The sequence below is a fragment of the Somniosus microcephalus genome, chromosome 6 (genome assembly GCF_052327205.1).
Source record: "Somniosus microcephalus isolate GS21.2 chromosome 6, FLI_Smic_1.0, whole genome shotgun sequence".
NCBI classification, from domain to species: Eukaryota; Metazoa; Chordata; class Chondrichthyes; order Squaliformes; family Somniosidae; genus Somniosus; species Somniosus microcephalus.
In genome coordinates, this window is record NC_140992.1 from 113,290,096 (window position 1) to 113,304,877 (window position 14,782).

The 14,782-nt window shown below is 47.6% G+C and overlaps 1 pseudogene across 1 annotated transcript in view; it reads left to right on the forward strand.

Annotated features, from left to right (window-relative positions):
• LOC147116004 (NACHT, LRR and PYD domains-containing protein 3-like) overlaps nucleotides 1–12,553 on the forward strand; it is a 110,757-nt pseudogene extending 98,204 nt beyond the window's left edge. Inside the window, exons 8-10 of the transcript XR_015078877.1 lie at nucleotides 1,688–1,858; nucleotides 10,044–10,214; nucleotides 12,325–12,553. The product of XR_015078877.1 is annotated as an NACHT, LRR and PYD domains-containing protein 3-like (transcript). The remainder of the gene's footprint in view (nucleotides 1–1,687; nucleotides 1,859–10,043; nucleotides 10,215–12,324) is intronic.
• Nucleotides 12,554–14,782: the final 2,229 nt, after the last annotated feature.

Here is a 14,782-nt window from a genome sequence, read left to right on the forward strand (position 1 = left end):
AACGAGTCGTTCTCGAGGAGTCTCTGTCTAATATAATTAGATCGGAGGCCAGATATGAAAGAATCGCGGATGGCTTCTTCCTGATACACTATGGCAGAGACAGCCTTGTAGTTGCAACCCTTAGCCAAAGCCTTAAGGTCCTGCAGGAAATCATCCAGCGATTCCTCGGGTAATTGCCTGCGAGTAGACAGGAGATACCTGGCGTATACTTCGTTATCCGACTTAAGGTACTGGGCTTTAAGAGCTGCGAGGGCCTCTTCATATGTAGTAATATCTTCAATTATAGAGTAAGTTTGATGACTTACCAAGTTGGTTAGAAGACCCAACTTGTTAACCGTCGGATCGGTCGATGATGCGATGAAGTGTTCAAAACATCGGAGCCAATGCGTAAGTTTCTTTGACGTATCTGCCGAATGGGGATCGATATCCAGATGCTCTGGTTTCAAAAATCGATCCATCTTCCAAAAGCAGTTATTTAATAAAATTGATGTGCCAAAAAACTGCCCGAACCCGTGAAGTTAAAGCTTAAGACTGAAGCCTTTTATTAAATAAGAATCATGGCAGAGTTAACAGAGTTCATCATCGACCGAGCCCTTGGTAGAACATACCAGAAGAGGGGCGGGGCCAGGGAGGAGCATTAGTGGTTCCCCCTGGTGGAACATTCCAGACATTACAAGTACAAGTACAAATATCAGAACACAGTTATTTCATCACAGTGGTACAGAGGGAGTTCACAGAAAATGGGAAGTGGAGAGAGAAATTAAACTGTATTTGGGCATACTTTACAGAATTTGCCAATATATTTGGCACTAAATTAATTATCACAGTCAAAGAGGCAACAGGCCGGCTGGACTATGAGATGGAAATGTCACATAGAGGCCACCCTTCTGAGGTTGGGCTGAGGCACATTGTTGGACAGTGTGGAGGGAGCTTTACTCTGCCCCATCAAATGCTCCTGGGTCAGGATTAGCACAGGTTAGATACAATGTAGAGGGAGCTTTACTCTATATCTAACCTATGCTGTACTTGACCTAGGAGTGTTTGATGGGACAGTGTAGAGGGAGCTTTACTCTGTATATAACCTATGCTGTACTTGACCTAGGAGTGTTTGATGGGACAGTGTAGAGGGCGCTTTACTCTGTTTGCAGCATTACAACAGGAACTACACTTCAAAGGTATTTTATTGGCTGTAAAGTGCTTTGGGACATCCTGAGGTCATGAAAGGCACTATAGAAATGCAAGTCGTTTTTTCTTTCTGTATCCAATCCATTTTGTACCAGAACCTAGTGTTAATTTTACCATTTAGGCATAGACAAATGAGGTGAATGCTATTCCTAATATGCCTTCAAATGCTTTATTAACTGTTCAACAAACTATCGAAGATGAATTGAGGGTAGAGGGAAGAGATGGGTTTATTGAATACAAACATCGGAAGAATTCATCCTACATTCACATCAACTGACCATCACAAGGGTAGCAACTGTCAGGAAGAAAATCTTTGCCCATTACTGTCCAAACATTACAGTATGTTACTTCTTGTTATGCTTCTGTGTTCTGCTCCTTCTTTGAATTTATTAAAACATCCCGTTAATATTACCAACCTCTGGTACTAAACTCTCTCCTTGAATGCTGTCCTTGTCCTCACTCCCTGACCTCTGTTGCTGACCTCTGCCCTTGACCTCTGTAGATTACACCACACTGGTTTAACAGAAGGCTGCTGTGAGGATCTTGCCGACACTCTCAGAACAAGCCAAAGACTGGCGGCCTTGGAGCTGGGCTACAACAACCTTAAAGATGCAGGAGTACAGCGACTGTCTGCAGCATTGAAAGATCCCAACTGTAAATTACAAACTCTGGGGTAAGTACAATTGTCGTTGGCTTGTGCAATATGATTTAATTGAAAGATTCAGATGAGAGGGTAAAACTGAAATGATTTATGGGTTTTCTCAAATTTCTGGGACTCAATTACTGCCTTTTATGGCCCTGTGAAAAAATAAGTATCTTTTACTTTGTTAGGTTACTTTTTGGATTATTTCTTGCTGACCACAGTTATTAGGTACTGTGAGTGGATTTTTCAAACTGGACAGAATTTACATTACAGTCTAGCTTTCGTTCACACCTCAGCGCAAGGCAGGGACCTAGTTCTGGAAGCCCTTGGTATGCATGGTTTTATTGTTCACATGGTTCCTGGCTGGGGGCTCATCTAGCAGATAATTTGAAATATTTGTTACTGATCAGTGAATCAAGCCATCCAACATCCTAGGTGATTGATATCCTGGGATACTGAGTTTGATTGACCACCATGTCTGGGATGAAAACAAGGGTCAGGTCTGCGAGGGGGCAGAACTAATCATTCTTTGCAGTCCTTTTGATGGGCAGCTCTGTGACTAGGATCTTCCAATTGTGGGTTCTTATTTGACATTCTGTGCTCAGCTCATGAGTCAGTCTAAAGCCAGTAGAGAGTCTGGGCTAGATCTGGCACCATGGAAGCATTTCACCATGTCAGAAGTGAGTGCCCCTCTTGTCAAGGATTGATTTTATGGTGATCTTTGTTGTTGTGATATTTCAAGGAGGAACGCAGAGTTTGTAAATTGCTTAAAATGTATACTGTATCCTGCTGTAAATGCATACTGCACCCTGATGTAAGAAAAAGGAGACTTACCATCAAGTAACTTTAAAGTAAGCTTTAAGTAACTTATAAACACACTATATACACACAAGAGAGGTCTTTACCATGCCTCTGGTAGAAGCCTCTTACAATACTGAACAGACCAGTATTTATACCAGTCCAACAGGAAGTGACATATGACAGGAAGTGAGGTATGTACACAGTTCATAGTTCATAGTTCATAGTTCACAGGAAGTGATGACATAACTTCCCGGAAGTTATCATTTTTATCACATTCTTCCCTCCTGCAGGATTAGGAGGCTGTGGTCTACCTTTTGGTCCGCAGCCGCCGAACAAGGAAGAGTCGCACCCGTTTGGATTCCCGTCGTAGAGGGTCGCTGGTCCGCTTACATGCGGTTGGCCATTGGTCAGAGTCTGTGTGGCCTGGATTGCCCTGTGAAGGGTCGGGGAGATCATGGCTTCGAGTACGAGCCCCAATAGGTTCAAAGTCGGACTGCCTCTGTTCAGAGGGAGGTGCAGAGCTGGTCTGTGGCGGATCAGTACTTTCATGCGCGGTACTGGGAAGGTCGCAACCTTGAGCACGGGGTTCTACCGGCACCAAGCTAGTTGGTATCCGATCAGGATCCTGGAGAGGGGTACCCGATAGGTCCCAAGAGTTTCCTGGTGAAATGCCATCACCCGATGTCCCACTAGGTCCTGGTGGGCAGGGAGCCAGATCCCGTAATGATACGGTAGATTCTCGGCCATCGGAATATCGTATGTTTGCATAGGTGGGGTTGGCATCGGTTAGTTCGACCTCGTCTACAAGAGGGTCATTTTTAGACGTCCGAACGTATCTTCGGAGTAATACAGGTCCAGGAGTAGTTAGCCATGACGGGAGTGATGTCCCATGAGATGAGCGACGCTGGAATCCAAAGAACCGCTCATGAGGTGTAGTATTTGTGGCTGTAGAAAGCAGGGACCGTATAGAGTGCAATGCATCCGGAAGCACTGTTTCCCATTGCTGGTCTGGTAGGCCCCGAGATCTTAAAGCGAGACGTACGGAATTCCAGATGATACCGTTATACCTCTCTACCTGCCCATTTCCGATGGGATGGTATGGTGTTGTTTTGCTTGTAGCAATTCCCCGTTCTGAGAGGTAGTCCTTGAGTTCCCTTGACATAAAGGATGGACCCCGATCTGAGTGAATATAAGCCGGCATGCCACAGAGAGAAAATACCTGCTCAAGGCAGCAGATTACTGTGGACGCCAGCATATTGGAGCAGGGGAAGGCAAACGGAAAACGTGAATATTCGTCGATCATGGTGAGCAAATATGTGTTCCGAGTTGAAGAGGGCACTGGGCCCTTAAAATCGATGCTAAGTCGTTGCATCGGTTGGGTTGCATGTATGAGTATACCATCTGAGGGGCGGAAGAACTGAGGTTTTAATTCCGCACAAAGCCGGCATTCTGAGCATATTTTCTTTACATCGCCAGTGGAAAAAGGGAGATTCCGTGATCGTACGAAATGTAGCATGCGCGTAACGCCAGGATGACACAAACCATTGTGGACATCCATGAGAGTGGAGGATGCCATAGTGGAGCAGAATGCCCGTGTGAGGGTGTCCGGGGCCACATTCTCCTTGCCAGGCCGATAGAGAATGGTATAACCAAAAGAGGCCAGTTCCATCCTCCAAAGTTGTATTTTATTATTCTTAATTTTGGTTCGTTTTCGATTATCGAGCATGAAGGCGACTGATCGTTGGTCCGTGATCAATGTAAAGTGCTGGCGAGCTAGAAAATGGTTCCACTTCCGTACTGCCTCTATGATGGCAGTGGCTTCTTTCTCAACCGGAGGATAATGTAGCTCGGCACCTTGTGAGGTCCTGGACATAAATGCTACAGGACGACCTTCCTGATTCAGAGTAGCCGAGATCGCCACCTCCGAGGCATCACATTCAACCACGAAAGGGAGATTCTCATCGATGGAGTGAAGAGCCGCTTTCTCCAACTGTTTTTTGAGAAGGTTAAAGGCTGCAACAGCCGCTGTTCCCAGTGGAAATGATCTAGCATGCAGCAAGGGTTGGATTTTGTCCGAAAAATGAGGAATCCATTTAGCGTAGTATGCAAACAGACCGAGAGCCCGACGTAAAGAAGCCGGATTCTTAGGTGACGGGAGCTCTTGGAGCGGGCGAAGTCTTTCTGGGTCTGGCTTAATGATACCATTGCCTACGCAGTAGCCAAGGATGTTGATGGTCGGTTGCGACTCAACAGATTTGGATTCATTCAGGGTCAAATTACGGCGATGGAGGGCATCCCAAAATTTTTGGAGGTTGGAGTCGTGTTCCTGTTGATCGTGACCTGCAATGGTAATGTTATCAAGATAGGGAAAAGTGTCCCTTCGGTTTCCCTGCTTAACCAGGCCATCCATTGCCCGTTGAAAGACAGCCACTCCATTAGTAACCCCGAATGGGAGGCGACGAAATTGGTACAGCCGTCCATTAGCCTCAAAGGCTGTGTACTGCTTATCTGAGAACTTCAAGGGTAACTGATGATAGGCACTTTTTAAATCGTAAGTTGAGAACACTTTGTATTCGGCCAGTTTATTAACCATATCATCAATGCGTGGCAATGGGTAGGCGTCCAAGTCGGTATATTGATTGATGGTTTGCGAATAATCGATGCATAGTCGCTGTTTGTGAGGTTTTAGAGGGTTCTTGACAATGACGACTTGAGCCCGCCAGGGCGACGAACATGGTTCAATGATATCCTCTGCTAGAAGTCGAGAGATTTCAGCCGCAATAAAAGATTGGTCTTCCTGATTAAAGCGCCGCGATTTTGTTATTATCGGTTGGCATTGAGGCGGAATACTGGCAAATAATGAGGGTTCATCAAGTGAAGCTGCTGATAATGCACAAAATGGTAATTTAGACGGTATATTAGAAATAGTAAGTCCGGGTTTGGATCCACCAAACTCAATGGTGAGTTTCTTATGCTGTTTTTGGAAGTCCAGCCCTAAGAGGAGATCACTACATAAGTCCTTGAGCACCGAAAGTCGGGTGGAGGGATACATACGACCATGAAGTGTCATATCAACAACACAAAAGCCGGAGATTCTGGTATTAAGTGATGACTGGGCCATCGCAATTGCCTGGTCCGATGGGAAGACATGTAGTTTCAATTTCGCAACAATCTGTTCCTTAATGAAACTATCAGTACTTCCTGAGTCAATTAAGGCATCTAAGGTATGCCCTTTAATTGAAATTTTTGTGGCTGCATGAGACAGGTTCTGTGGGCAAGCAGCTGTAATCGGTGTCGTTGCACAGAGAGTGGCTAAAACTCTCGGTGTGCTTCTTCGGGAGAGAGCTCGAGAGGAAGCTTGATAGGTCCTAGCTGGAGCATCTTGATAGGCCCTAATTGGGGCAGTTCGGTAGGCCTTAGCTGGATTGGCCCTCGTAGAGGCCCTTGATAGGCAAACTTTAGCAAAGTGTCCTTTTTTCCCGCAATAGCTGCAGATTGCATTGCGAGCAGGGCAGGTTTTCCTAGGGTGAAAAGCATCTCCACAAAAGAAGCATTCCTTCCTAGATTGCCAAGAGGCTGCTAAAGTGGGGTCGTCCTCCTCTTCTTCATCAGAATTATCAGAATTAGATTCCCCCATGATAGGGTTCACCTGAGACCGCTTGAATTGTCTGGTTGCAGCTACAGCAGCAGATCGAGATCTGGGCAGCTGATTGAGGTCTGCATTTCTCTTTGCCAAATCCAGTGAACAAGCTTGGTCAAAAGCTCTTTGTAGCTCAAGTGTTTTACTTTCTAGTAGACGCTGGCGTATAAATGGAGAGGCAATCCCGCAGATGAAAGCATCACGAATCATTTCTTGGCGGTACAGCTCAGCTGAGGCTGCCTGAAAGTTACAATCTACGCTGAGCCTGCGAAGTTCTTGCAGGAATTCGTCAATTGATTCCCCTGGCCCTTGTCGGGCTGTGGCCAGTAGATGTCTAGCATAGACCTCATTTGGGGTCTTCGCATACAGTTTCTTAAGTGCCCGAATCACCTCTTCGTAATTATCCCAGTCATCAACATATTCGAACACTTTTGGGGTCACATAATTGACAAGTATCTTCAATTTAGCAGGAGCATCTGCTTTACATTCATCCAGAAAATTCTCAAAAGTACGATACCAATGCTTCCATACCCTGCCAGCTGCTGGTGTATTCGGGTCCAAGTCCAGACGAATAGGTCTAAGGATTTTCTCCATGATGGGTGGTTCCCTGGATCCTTAACTTCTGAGTTTGTCTGAAGGTCTAGTATTTGTCAGTGTAAAAATTTAAGTTACTTAAATTGATGTAAGAAAAAGGAGACTTACCATCAAGTAACTTTAAAGTAAGCTTTAAGTAACTTATAAACACACTCTATACACACAAGAGAGGTCTTTACCATGCCTCTGGTAGAAGCCTCTTACAATACTGAACAGACCAGTATTTATACCAGTCCAACAGGAAGTGACATTGACAGGAAGTGAGGTATGTACACAGTTCATAGTTCATAGTTCAGAGGAAGTGATGACATAACTTCCCGGAAGTTATCATTTTTATCACACACCCTGTTCTTTTACCTGTTTAATGTTAAATAAATGTGTCTGTTGATTTATAGCCCGAGCTTCGGTCTGTTAGAGTGTGTGTTCACCTTCCCACGCAAGTTGTAGAGATGACAAGGCAGCACTTGATATATTCCAGTAACTCAGAATATTGCAGCAAAGGCGCTCTGTTCGATCTCTGGGGCTTGTGGATACTGACACACTCGAACTTATCGGGACACAAGGCCCACTTAAGGAGTGGTCATTAATGCTGAACCCAAGTAGTACAGCTAGGTAAAAACTAAAAACAAAACAACTCCCGTATCATCTGCTAATTTTTATACTCCTGTAACCTAATGTTCTTGATCAATATGATGATCAATTACTTTATCATAAAAACATAGAAACATAGAAGATAGGAGCAGGAGTAGGCCATTCGGCCCCTCGAGCCTGCTCCGCCATTCAATGCGATCATGGCTGATCATCCAAATTCAGTACCCTGTCCCTGCTTTCTCCCCATATCCCTTGATCCCTTTAGCCTTAAGAAATATATCCAACTCCTTCTTGAATATATTTAATGAATTGGCCTCTACTGCCTCCTGTGGTAGAGAATTCCACAGGTTCACCACTCTCTGGGTGAAGAAATTCCTCCTCGTCGCTGTCCTAAATGGCTTACCCCTTATCCTTAGACTGTGCCCCCTGGTTCTGGACTCCCCGACCATCGGGAACACCCTTCCTGCATCTAGTCTGTCTAGTCCTGTTAGAATGTTATAAGTTTCAATGAGATCCCCTCTCATTCTTCTAAACTCCAGCGAATATAAGCCCAATCGACCCAATCTCTCCTCATACGTCATTCCTGCCATCCCAGGTATCAGCCTGGTGAATCTTCGCTGCACTCCTTCCATGGCAAGAACATCCTTCCTCAGATAAGGTGACCAAAACTGCACACAATACTTAAGATGTGGTCTCACCAAGGCCCTGTACAACTGCAGCAAGACATCCTTGTTCCTGTACTCAAACCCTCTCGCTACGAAGGCCAACATACCATTTGCCTTCTTAACTGCCTGCTGCACCTGCATGCTTACCTTCAGCGACTGGTGCACAAGGATGCCCAGGTCTCATTGCACTTCCCCTTCTCCCAATCTATTGCCATTCAGATAATAATCTGCCTTCTTGTTTTTGACACCAAAGTGTATAACCTCGCATTTATCCACATTATATTGCATCTGCCATGCTTCTGCCCAATCATCCAACCTGTCCAAATCATACTGGAGTTTCTCGGCATCCTCCTCACAGCACACATGCCCACCCAGCTTTGTGTCATCTGCAAACTTGGAGCTATTACATCTAATTCCCTCGTCCAGATCATGAATATATATTGTGAATAGTTGGGGTCCAAGGACCGATCCCTGTGGTACCCCACTAGTCACTGCCTGCCACTCGGAAAAAGAGCCGTTTATTCCAACTCTTTGCTTTCTGTCTGCCAACCAGTTCTCTATCCAAGTCAATACTTTGCCCCCAATCCCATGTGCCTTAACTTTATCATATATATATATCATATCATATCATATATTTGATGCAAATCATTGTAATACTGCACAATGTAATATACTGTGCTAGATGGATGTAATGCAATCCAGAGAAAGACTGGGGGAGACTTTCAGCTGCAGCAATCCATTTCACACCTGAAAAATGGGCGCCTGGCAGTTGAGAGTCTGGTGGGGACCTTGTGTGCCCATTTGCCCGCCTGAATCAACTTTCAGGCAGGTCCATAAATCGGTGCCCAGCACTCGCACCCAAAACAGGCTGTTTAGTTATGCAAATCGGAGATCATGTGCCTGTCATAGGACTCTTTTCAAATTTCAAAGAGAAATAGGCAGAGCATGCATGGCACATACCAGTTCCATTCCTCTAGGTGTTGAGAGGCCTCTCCTAAAAAGGTAAGATTTGTGTGTGTTTCTTTAAAAGATTTTTGTGGGGCCAGGAGGAGCACTCCTTATGCTTGTTAATAGCATTGGTGTGTCTCTAGTCCAACTCAGTACCACTCCCGGTGAAGGTTAATTAGCCAAACACTAAGTGAGTCTGAACCACAACATCACAAGTATAGTCAGGGAGTACAGTCATTCAATAAAATGAACACCTTACACTAACAAGCATATGTCAGCTTTGCTCAGTTGGGAGCACTTTGAGTTAGAAGGTTGTGGAGTAAGCAGATAATCTAGGCTGCCACTTCAGTGTAGTACTAAGGGAGTGTTGCATTGCCAGGTGTGCTGCTTTTCAAAGGATGCACTAAAGTAAGGGGCTCTGTCTGTCTGTTCCGGTGGATGTAAAGGATCTCATGTTACTATTTGAAGAATGGCAGGACGTTCTCCCAGTGCCCTGGCCAACATTCGACCCTTAACCAACACCACTATAAAACACATTCACTAGTTATTCATCCCATTTTATATTTGTGTGTGCAAATTGGCTGCTGTTTGTTTACCTATGGCTGGAAATTTCCCCAGAGTTGTTCCCGCTCCAATGCCTTAGCTGCTCTGGAAGTATAGTAGAAGCCCTGATAACGCATGTAAATGGGACTTCTGCCACACTTCCGGCAAAGTTACAACAGTGAAGCAGGAGCAGCTCGGAGGAAATTCCTGGCCTATATGACTACAGTCACAGCACTTCAATAATACTACATTGGATATGAATCACTGTGGACATCCTGTTAAGTTGCTATATAAATGCAAATGTTTTCATTCTGGTTTGATATTCCCGAGCTTGTTCACGACAATGAGGCGACGGTATTACTGATGCAGGGATTTGCTAGGATGTGCATGGTTAGTACAGGCAGTGAGACTGCTGTTTCTCTGTTTCCTGCAGGCTGTATCGCAACAGCCTGACAAGTGGCTGTTGCCCAGATCTTGCAGACGCCCTCACTGCCAGTTCCACACTGACTGAGCTCAACCTGACCAGCAACAACCTGCGAGATTCAGGAGTGAAGTCACTCTTTGCGGCCCTGAAAAATCCACACTGTATAATACGGGAAGTCAAGTAAGGCTGATTTCAATGCTGGTTTCTATCCTTCTGATGAACTTATTCAATATGAGGGTTCCTAATGATGCAGATTGGAAGACTACTCATTTCAGGAACCCGAACCCAACGTTATTTTATCATGCACCCGAGAGTCACTTAGCTCCTAGACACAAAGGGGAGGAGACCCCCATTTCCATGTCATTATAGAATCTGCACCTACAGCAGGCACTGGGATTGTAATGGGATGGACATTGGTGCGGGTGGTCAGCCACCTCATTTGTCTCTGGGAATCTCAGTTCGGCATCTATTTGGAGGGATGCTCAAAGAAGCCAGCAGAATTCCTTGTGGCGAGAGGGTGGGGTAGATAGCAAGTTAACGGAGGCCTGAAAAGGTAATGACTACATTTTTGTTCCCATAGGTACCCATTAGATCCTCAGCGCAGGAGGCATTCCGGCTGCTGTTCTTAGACAGCAGTCAGAAGGCCCTGTAGCCAGCGGCCATTGCTGCTGTGGTAGGCTTCTGAGCCCTGAAGTAGTAGCTACATTTCTGCCCCAGTCTGGATGCAGAGCCCTGTCAGCAACAAGGCCTGTGTGTTGTACACTGGGGCTGTACTAAAGGCCTGAACTCTCAAATGTAGGCACAGTGCATTTTACATATAATCTGCCTGACTGACTAGTGCAAGGAATATCAGAAACCTTGTCAGGTTCAATCATTCCTATGTCAAGTGCAGCACGGGTTAGATACAGAGTAAAGCTCCCTCTACACTATCCCATCAAACACTCCCAGATCAGGTACAGCATGGGTTAGATACAGAGTAAAGCTCCCTCTACACTATCCCATCAAACACTCCCAGATCAGGTACAGCATGGGTTAGATACAGAGTAAAGCTCCCTCTACACTATCCCATCAAACACTCCCAGGGCAGGTACAGCACAGGTTAGATACAGAGTAAAGCTCCCTCTACACTATCCCATCAAACACTCCCAGGGCAGGTACAGCACAGGTTAGATACAGAGTAAAGCTCCCTCTGCATTGTCCCATCAAACACTCCCAGGGCAGGTACAGCACGGGTTAGACAAAGAGTAAAGCTCCCTCTACACTGTCCCATCAAACATTCCCAGGGCAGGCACAGCACGGGTTAGATACAGAGTAAAGCTCCCTCTATACTGTCCCATCAAACATTCCCAGATCAGGTACAGCACAGGTTAGATAAAGAGTAAAGCTCCCTCTACACTGTCCCATCAAACACTCCCAGGGCAGGGATAGCATGGGTTAGATACAGAGTAAAGCTCCCTCTACACTGTCCCATCAAACAGTCCCAGGGCAGGGACAGCATGGGTTAGATACAGAGTAAGGCTCCCTCTACACTGTCCCATCAAACACTCCCAGGGCAGGGACAGCATGGGTTAGATACAGAGTAAAGTCCCCTCTACACTGTCCCATCAAACACTCCCAGGGCAGGGATAGCATGGGTTAGATACAGAGTAAAGTCCCCTCTACACTGTCCCATCAAACACTCCCAGGGCAGGGACAGCATGGGTTAGATACAGAGTAAGGCTCCCTCTACACTGTCCCATCAAACACTCCCAGGGCAGGGACAGCATGGGTTAGATACAGAGTAAAGTCCCCTCTACACTGTCCCATCAAACACTCCCAGGGCAGGGATAGCATGGGTTAGATACAGAGTAAAGTCCCCTCTACACTGTCCCATCAAACACTCCCAGGGCAGGGACAGCATGGGTTAGATACAGAGTAAAGCTCCCTCTACATTGTCCCATCAAACAGTCCCAGGGCAGGTACAGCACGGGTTAGATGTAGAGTACAGCTTCCTGCTAACTATGTAACTTAACTAAATCTTAGCAGCATCCCCAACTTCACTAATCTAGGATTTTTCTTTGTTGTCCACATCAACCATCGAGCCATTGAGATTCTGGGTAATATTTCAGGATCTTCTTTATATTTGGTAGTTTGTGGTGATACAGTATTTGGGAGTGTGAGTAATATTTCAGGATCCAGTAATATTTGGGGTTTCTGTAATCTCTGAGTTTGTGTGAGTTGCAATGAGGGCTGAGCTGTGTACTTTTACTGGATGCTGCTGTCACTGAGTGCCTCTGCTTCTTTCCTGCAGCTTAAAAGGCAATGGTCTGACTGCTGCTTGTTGTGACGATATTCTGTCTGCGCTGAGAGTGACATGTACACTCAGAGAGCTGAACCTCTGCTGTAACAACCTGGGAGGGTCAGCAAACAAATTGCAGTGCTTCGCAAAACAGCAATCTAACTGCAAACTCTACCTGTAGAGCACAAAGCAGGTAACTGTTTCTCTTCAATAAATTTCATTTTCTGTGTAATTTTCCTGCCTGCTCACCTCTCGGCAGCAGGGTCTGAGAACACTCACTGCCCCATGTCCTGCTCACCTCTCGACAGCAGGGTCTGAGAACACTCACCGCCCCATGTCCTGCTCTGGACAGCTGGGTCTGAGAACACTCACTGCCCCATGTCCTGCTCTGGACAGCAGGGTCTGAGAACACTCACTGCCCCATGTCCTGCTCTGGATAGCAGGGTCTGAGAACACTCACCGCCCCATGTCCATCTCTGGACAGCAGGGTCTGAGAACACTCACTGCCCCATGTCCTGCTCTGGATAGCAGGGTCTGAGAACACTCACCGCCCCATGTCCATCTCTGGACAGCAGGGTCTGAGAACACTCACTGCCCCATGTCCTGCTCTGGATAGCAGGGTCTGAGAACACTCACTGCCCCATGTCCAGCTCTGGACAGCAGGGTCTGAGAACACTCACTGCCCCATGTCCAGCTCTGGACAGCAGGGTCTGAGAACACTCACCGCCCCATGTCCTGCTCTGGATAGCAGGGTCTGGGAACACTCACTGCCCCATGTCCTGCTCTGGATAGCAGGGTCTGAGAACACTCACTGCCCCATGTCCTGCTCTGGACAGCAGGGTCTGAGAACACTCACTGCCCCATGTCCAGCTCTGGACAGCAGGGTCTGAGAACACTCACCGCCCCATGTCCAGCTCTGGACAGCAGGGTCTGAGAACAGTCACTGCCCCATGTCCTGCTCTGGAAAGCTGGGTCTGAGAACACTCACCGCCCCATGTCCAGCTCTGGACAGCAGGGTCTGATAACACTCACTGCCCCATGTCCTGCTCTGGACAGCAGGGTCTGAGAACACTCACTGCCCCATGTCCTGCTCTGGACAGCAGGGTCTGAGAACACTCACAGCCCCATGTCCTGCTCTGGATAGCAGGGTCTGAGAACACTCACTGCCCCATGTCCTGCTCTGGATAGCAGGGTCTGAGAAAACTCACCGCCCCATGTCCAGCTCTGGACAGCAGGATCTGAGAACACTCGCTGCCCCATGTCCAGCTCTGGACAGCAGGGTCTGAGAACACTCAATGCCCCATGTCCAGCTCTGGACAGCAGAGTCTGAGAACACTCACTGCCCCATGTCCTGCTCTGGATAGCAGGGTCTGAGAAAACTCACCGCCCCATGTCCAGCTCTGGACAGCAGGGTCTGAGAACACTCACTGCCCCATGTCATGCTCTGGACAGCAGGGTCTGAGAACACTCACTGCCCCATGTCATGCTCTGGACAGCAGGGTCTGAGAACACTCACTGCCCCATGTCCTGCTCTGGACAGCAGGGTCTGAGAACACTCACTGCCCCATGTCCTGCTCTGGACAGCAGGGTCTGAGAACACTCACTGCCCCTTGTCCTGCTCTGGATAGCAGGGTCTGAGAAAACTCACCGCCCCATGTCCTGCTCTGGATAGCAGGGTCTGAGAACACTCACCGCCCCATGTCCAGCTCTGGACAGCAGGGTCTGAGAACACTCACTGCCCCATGTCCTGCTCTGGATAGCAGGGTCTGAGAACACTCACCGCCCCATGTCCAGCTCTGGACAGCAGGGTCTGAGAATACTAACCGCCCCATGTCCAGCTCTGGACAGCAGGGTCTGAGAACAATCAACGCCCCATGTCCAGCTCTGGACAGCAGGGTCTGAGAACAATCAGCGCCCCATGTCCAGCTCTGGACAGCAGGGTCTGAGAACACTCACCACCCCATGTCCAGCTCTGGACAGCAGGGTCTGAGAACACTCTGCCCCATGTCCAGCTCTGGACAGCAGGGTCTGAGAACACTCACAGCCCCATGTCCAGCTCTGGACAGCAGGGTCTGAGAACACTCACTGCCCCGGGTCCAGCTCTGGACAGCAGGGTCTGAGAACACTCACTGCCCCATGTCCAGCTCTGGACAGCAGGGTCTGAGAATACTCACTGCCCCATGTCCTGCTCTGGACAGCAGGGTCTACGAACACTCACCGCCCCATGTCCAGCTCTGGACAGCAGGATCTGAGAACACGCACTGCCCCATGTCCAGCTCTGGACAGCAGGGTCTGAGAACACTCACTGCCCCATATCCTGCTCTGGATAGCAGGGTCTGAGAACACTCACCGCCCCATGTCCAGCTCTGGACAGCAGGGTCTGAGAATACTCACCGCCCCATGTCCAGCTCTGGACAGCAGGGTCTGAGAACACTCACTGCCCCATGTCCAGCTCTGGACAGCAGGGTCT